We start from the raw sequence: 7,947 nt of genomic DNA, 5'->3' as shown, positions 1-7,947 counted from the left end.
TCCTGCCTATCCAAACCAAGCTCTGTTTCAAAGCATAGATCACACTCAGTCTCTTCCGATACATCTCTACTTATTCATTCTTACCCATCGACCACTGATCTATTTTCTAAATATCAAGTATGGACTTTTATAGTGACTTCATCACTCCATGCTGGCCCCCCACCACCAAATACAGTACAGAAAAAGAGAGAAAAAATGTAACTTCACAATGGAGAAACTTGACAAATACTATTTCAATCAAATGATCAAGTTTACTATCAAAAGTGATGTCAGATTAATAACCTATACTCTTGATACTATGTAATGAGAATGGCACTTTATCACTGTGATCTCTGTTAAAATAATAAAAAAACAAGGATTTCTGAGAAACTATCAGAGCCAATAAGAATCCCAGGAGACATGTCAACTAAATATGAACATGATATAGTGGATGGGGTCTGACAAAAGTTAAAAAATCATGTAAAAACTAAGAGAAGTTGAATAAAGTCTGAACTTTAATTAGTAATAGTGGACCAATATTGGTTCATTAATTTGATACATGTACCAGACTAATTTAGCATGTAAATAATAATGAAAACTAGACATGAGATACTTGAGAACTCTCTGTACTACCTTTGCAACGTTTCTGTGAATCTAAAATTTTTCTAAAACAAAAGACTTATTAAAAAAATAAAGAAGCTGTTTAGAGTTCATGTAATGTCACCTAATAATACACTTTGACGTTTCACTATATGCTGTGTCATTTTTATCAGAATTCCTGCGTAGACAGCATAGTGCCTTTGATGACTGTAGCTCCACAAAAGGTCAGCCTCTACTTTATCTGGCTTAGCTGTGGAGGACATTTGCCAGGATCCTAAAAACCTTGAAATTGAGTGCTCAGTCTTTCCAGGAACTCATGGGAACTTCAAGTTAAAATCCTGCCTATTCAGAGGGCCGCTGCTCTATGGAAGCTGCACTCTCTTTTCTTTTTTTTAACACACTTTCCTATTTCTACTCAGGACTGAAGGGTAATTCTCATTCTCACACCACTCCCAAAACATGAGGCCTTTACTATCCCTCGCCTCTTCTTTCTTAACATATGAATTCATATCTCGAAAAGGGCCTGTTCAGCCAAAAATCTCTCTACCAGAATGACAACATCATCTATTTATCTAACTTTGGTTGATGGGCAGGGGGACTGAAGAATAATTCCTTAGAAACAAGACAGAGCTTCCTTCCCATGAGCCAGATGAAGCAAGAGAGGGAATTCACAACTAACTTACGATTAATAGATTCACATCCACAACTAATGGATCTCCCACCCACAGTGATAGACAAAATATTCCTTCTAAAGCAACAATCAACCATCAAATGAACAAACAGCAACTATCCCTCATTTCACTACTGCCACTTCTAAAGATATATAATAAAATTTATTCCTGGGAACACTTGAGACTCTAAGTAAAATTCTAATGTTGAGAATATGATTGAGCCACAAGATATTGCAGGAGAATTTTGGCTCTAGGATCCCAAATAAACACTGGACAGTCAGAATTTATTAGATAACATAGCTGCAGGTGCAGAACATGGCCACCTTACTTGGAAGAAACCAGCTATGTGTACTTGATCAGCAGATAACAATATAATATTTTGTTAATTTGGTAGGTATTTTTCTTTTTACTTTCCTCTTTTTTTTTGCCTTTCCTCCATTTACTTGGTTGGATTATAGCCTCAAATAAGGATTGTAAAAGATGAGTGCTGCTGCTACTGCTGCTAAGTCACTTCAGTCCTGTCCGACTCTGTGTGACCCCATAGACGGCAGCCCATCAGGATCCCCCAACCCTGGCATTCTCCAGGCAAGAACACTGGAGTGGGTTGCCATTTCCTTCTCCAATGCATGAATGTGAAAATTGAAAGTGAAGTCGCTCAGTCATGTCTGATGAGTAAAACGAGTCAAATTTTATCTTTTTCTTTTAAAACCTGAGATCCAGGAACAAGGTTATGCTACATCATAATATCTGGGAAGAATATGTGATCAATTTCTATATTCCTTATCTTTCCTATCAAGAATGAAAACAAGAGTCACTTGTGGGTATCTGAGAAAAGAACCTGAGCTCTACCTCTTCTGCACCCACCCTCCCCTCATCTCATCCCTGACACATTCCCAGTGTGGCTATAGAAGCAGAATAATGTGGTCCTTCTGTTTGATAGGAGTACAGCAGTACCTGAGAGAGAGCAGATGCTTTGGAGGCCTTGTCTTCAGGAAAGAGAAGGAAACTGTACTTCCATGTATGGACAGTGAACAGAATAGATGATGGTCATCTCATTACTTGTCACAGAGAAACATAAAAATGACTGTGGACCAGATGCCCACACTCCTTACTAGGCTGCTGGCCCTTTGTCAACTGCCTAGAATTTAGAAGCAACTCTATTTGAACGGGAAAAGAAATTTTACAGTGAGTGAGATTTTGGTTTTGCCATTGACTGATTAAGAAATCAGAATAAAAACAGTTCTATTAGAGAATAAATTGAGTTATATTTTTGGTGAGCCCAACTAAGTGTGAAGTCAAAGGTTAGTACCTACTACATTTTTATCAATGTTTGAAAAAAGAGAAGAAGGCCTTTTTTGATAATCATAACTTTGAGAAATCTTTGTTAAATACAAAACTGAAGGAATTATATTAAAGGAAAAAAGTGAGGAGGATTAGTCATATAAAAATATATAAAATATATGAACATAAATATATGTTTCCTTACACTTTTCAGCCCCCTTGCAATTAGAAGAGTAAAATAAACTCTTTTGGCTATCGAACTATGAGTAGAAACTGATGTCTTATTTCTGGTTTAGGTATTTAATTGCTTAGATGAAAACTTCCTGTGTCTTTTTAAAGTGCTGCATGACTGAGGAGGTCACATAGTCCAGAAGAGTCAACCAAAAGAAAGCAAAATCTCTGACAACTAGGTCTCAGCGTGACTGTATGGAGCAGAGGTTCCCTGCATGTGGGAAATGTAGCATGAATAAGACATAAACCTCTGTGGTTTTAAGCCTCTGAAATTTCACGCATAATTTGTTATCACAGCATAACCTAACCTATGCTTACTAGTGTATTATAGAACATTCAAAACACAGAATTACATGAATCTACTAAATATCATATTTTGTATTAAGTGAAAAAAAAATCAGGTCACAAACCAAAGTCATTAAAACAATTACAATTGTGTAAAACAATTGTATAAATTGACATAGATTAAAGCATTGATGATGGAATTATGTGTTACATATTTTCTCCCTTATTTTTTTTTACTTTTTTCTTATTACATATTCAGAAAAAAATAAATTAGGAATAAAAAATGATCACATATCCCTTAAAACATCACTAGTAGACTGGATACTGTCTTTGGAACCTAAGTAGGAAGTAGGATACATTTTTCTTTCAAATAAAAAATTGCAAATAGAACTGCCATATCACCCAGCAATCCCATTGCTGGGCATACACACCGAGGAAACCAGAATAGAAAGAGACACGTGTACCCCAATGCTCATTGCAGCACTGTTTATAATAGCTAGGACATGGAAACAACCTAGATGTCCATCAGCAGATGAATGGATAAGAAAGCTGTGGTACATATACACAATGGAGTATTACTCAGCCATTAAAAAGAATACATTTGAATCAGTTCTAATGAGATGGATGAAACTGGAGCCGATTATACAGAGTGAAGTAAGCCAGAAAGAAAAACACCAATACAGTATACTAACACATATATATGGAATTTAGAAAGATGGTAATGATAACCCTGTATGCGAGACAGCAAAAGAGATACAGATGTATAGAATGGACTTTTGGGCTGTGAGGGAGAGGGAGAGGGTGGGATGATTTGGGAGAATGGCATTGAAACATGTATACTATCATGTAAGGAATGAATCGCCAGTCTATGTTCAATACAGGATACAGGATGCTTGGGGCTGGTACACAGGGATGATCCAGAGAGATGATATGGGGTGGGAGGTGGCAGGGGGTTTCAGGATTGGGAATTCATGTACACCTGTGGCGGATTCATGTCAATGTATGGCAAAACCAATACAGTATGGTAAAGTAAAACTAAAAATTAAAAAAAAATCAAACTTTGCAGGTTACAAACTTCTAAATTTTGTACGTTTATTCGTTTTACTTGAATATCAGCTATAAGCACTTGGTGAATACTTATTCAGTGCCCAATAATGTTTTATGTGTTTTCTAAGACAAAAAGGAAATATATGTCACTTACTGGATTATTATACTCAACATCTATGGAGTAAAGACTTAAACAACCAAGAATTGGTTCACAATGGCTCATAAACATAACTCTCTTTGATTTCACCACATATCTTAAATAAAGCACTGAGTTAAATGCATATGCTTAGTATTTCCTTGAAGCAAACTTGATATATTGTGGTAAATATCACTCTGGACTTTAGATGCTTATATAGATGGATCAAATCACAACATATTAGAATTTGAAGACATTATGGGCAATACTAATGAAAGAAATGGTCTGTGAATTTGGAAGTACCTGTGTTCAGTCTAAAACTTTGATATTTCTGGCAATTTGACTTTGGTCAGGTACTTCAACTCCTGAAGGCCCAATTTCCTTTACTATAAAATAAGCATAATAATATTTCTTGAGATAGACTTAAGTATTGAATGAGATAATATACATAATGGACTCAAAGCACTGTCTAACACAGAGTAATTTCTCAACAAAAGATGGTTACCTTTATTACTCAGTCCCACTATGTGGTTTTACTCTGGTAATAAATACAGAAGTTAAAGAATTGGGGGATAACAGCATAAGGCCATATGAACACATACTGTACTTGAAATGTAATATTAAATGCACTAAAAACTCCAACAAACATATGACTCTAGTAAATATAAGAAAATAGACTATGAACGGTAATCAGTATGTAATTTTCCAACCAGAGATGTTCAGAAGGTACCTACACCTTTTGATCTCACCTCATGATTGACACTTTCCGCCTACTTTCTCCTTCATCTACTTTATCATGTCAAAGGGATGGGGACAGGCCTGGTTATAAACTTTTATTGTACCTTTCATGGCTTAGAGCAGATAGTACAGCAAGTTAGGATAGGCAAGGCAAACTAGGGGCCCCAGAACCTGAGTGAGGAGCCAGGTAAGATTTTAGAGTGAGAAACAGGCTATGGCTCCATGGGATATGGCTGATTAAGCATAGTGGAAGCTGGAGGAGGAGAAAATAGAGGGACAGAGAAGTTCAAGAAGAATTATGGGAATGATGGCATGTATTCGTCCACCTATAACAGTGTTATTTATACTGGTATATTTCTCATCAGGTAATGGATACCAAGGAAGGTTAAGAATGAGAAAATGAAAATAATAACCCTAGGATTATTGGGAGAAGTATTATGGAGAGGGAGAAGGAATGAGCTGAATGACTAGATTAGGTACAGTGAAAAAATGGACAATTCAGAAGAGGGCAACACACGAGAAAAGGAAGACTGAGATGAAAGGAGACTGGTCTACACTGGGATAATGAGGACACTTATTAGTCCTTATTATTCCTTCTAGTCTCCTCTATGGAGAAGGCAATGGCACCCCACTCCAGTACTCTTGCCTGGAGAATCCCATGGACAGAGGAGCCTGGTAGGCTGCAGTCCACGGGGTCGCTAAGAGTCGGACACGATTGAGCGACTCCACTTTCACTTTTCACTTTCATGCATTGGAGAAGGAAATGGCAACCCACTCCAGTGTTCTTGCCTGGAGAATCCCAGGGATGGGGGAGCCTGGTGGGCTGCCATCTATGGGGTCACACAGAGTCGGACACGACTGAAGTGACTTAGCAGCAGCAATCTCCTCTAGAATTGTCAACACTGTGGCAATTGAGAATAACAGGACTAGCTGTTTTATAACAAATAGACTTGACCACAAAGAAATGAACTTGAGAGTATTGACACAGTTTACATATGCCACAAACAATCACCTTCGGTCAGTGACACTACCCAACTGTGCTGGACTCAAACAGATGACCTTGGGGTGAAAGGTTCTATTATCACAACATTTCTGATCACCAAGCTTTCCATGTTTCTTAAACTCCTTTCCTTAATATTCTACAGTGTGTTTATTTTTATGGCTATAAAGCCATCCTCAGATTTGCAATATTTACCACTATATTGCAGAGTATTTTAACTGATGTTAGTTCAAATCAATTCTGGAGAAACTTTCCAGCCAAGGGAATTGCAAGCTAGCTGGTTGACATTGGAGGTCAAATACTCCAGGGTATGGGTCTCAAATCACTTAATTCTTCACAGCAAATTAGAAATGGGACTCCAGCTGGTGCTAACGCGTAAGACAGACTTGCTGTATAAGGACTAGCTGCTGCTTGGATTTTAAGTCTTTATATTCCTAAAATAAAAAATATGAGACTCCATTTCCCTCCCCCAATCTCATTCTTTCAGGGTAAAAGCTTTCTTAACAACAGCAAAAATCTGGCCAACTGATTTCAATACATAAATCTTGCCAAGGTATAAAAATAAAATATGATTTAAGCAGCAACCTGTAATCTCCTGTTGACGACCAGCTGTGCCTCCTATTAGTATTAATGGAAGTTACACAGGCATAATAAGAAGGAGGGGAAAATGCCACCTTATGCTTTTTGCACACCTTAACATTTTTATAGCAAGTCTGATTACAAGGGTTTACTTGAGCGGCAATTAAACACTGATTGATTACTAAGTACAATTTGTATTCCAGGCAACATGCAAATGGCAATGAAATTCTCAAATAGGGAATGGAATAAATTCCTCTCACATCTAGAGAGAGAATCACATTTTTTAAATAGCAAATGTTTTCTAACATGGAGAAAAGTTCACTGTAATTTTTTTTTTAACAATACATTTTTACCCAAAGACAATAAGCCTTGATTCATTTTAGGGGGAATAAATGATACAATTTCTGCAAATTATACTTCCCAGTTCACCTTTAGACCTATCTCTAAAGAAAGCTGTCTTGAACTATAGTACTCATGATAAAGGAGAAACTGACACTAAACAGGTATACAAACAGATATAACATCAGTGGGCATAGAGCAAAGAAAGTTCAGGAAAAAGACGGACGTTGCTGTGTATGTCTGTTTGTGCAAGTACAGGGGAAAATGACAGAAACGGAGCAGTCAGGGCTTCTTACTGACTGTTCCCCGAGTGTGAAATGCCCTGATCCAACATTGTTGAGTGATTACCGGCTCAGTATCATTTTGGTATTAACCCAAAGACAAAGGCTAAGCAGAGCTAAGAAGTTGGTGCGCTGGATAAGTACAGAGTGGGTGAAGTGGTGTGAGCTGGAGAAGAATGAGAAGAGGTAAAATCAGAGAAATAGAACTTCAGATCCTGAAAAGCCTTGTAGTCCATTCTACAAAATGTGGATTTTACTTTAGTTTTAATGAGAAGCCATTGATAGGTTTTGATCAGTGGAGCGTATTGTTACGTATTGTTACGATTTAACAATATTTTTCAATCATTAATCTATTTTCTACGCATATGGAAAGAATTCTTAAGTACATACATAGATCCCCTTGAAATCTGTATTTTTCCTAAAAAACTGGTTCACTTTATGAAACTGCTTTCACTTCTTGACAATGGAATGTAAAAGAGAAATGGCAGTTAACAGTCTTATAATCAGATGTGTTTAAAAAGAAAAGCCAGAAATTGTTACTGCTTAGGATATTGTTATGAATGGCAGGGAGAGATAGAAGAAAAGTAAGGGAATGAGTTATGATGTTTATAAAACAAAAGTTTTGAAAAGGCCGCTTGAGATCTTGTTGTCCAGTAGCTTGCTTCTGGGCTTCCCTGGTGGCGCAGTGGTAAAGAATCTGTCTGCCAATGCAGAGAACACGGGTTTGATCCCTAGGTCAGGAAGATCCCCTAGAGAATGAAATGGCAACCCACTCCAGTA

This window comes from Ovis aries, chromosome 1 (genome assembly GCF_016772045.2).
Source record: "Ovis aries strain OAR_USU_Benz2616 breed Rambouillet chromosome 1, ARS-UI_Ramb_v3.0, whole genome shotgun sequence".
NCBI classification, from domain to species: domain Eukaryota; kingdom Metazoa; phylum Chordata; class Mammalia; order Artiodactyla; family Bovidae; genus Ovis; species Ovis aries.
The sequence above is the reverse complement of the archived record's forward strand: the minus strand, read 5'-3'. Positions refer to the sequence as shown.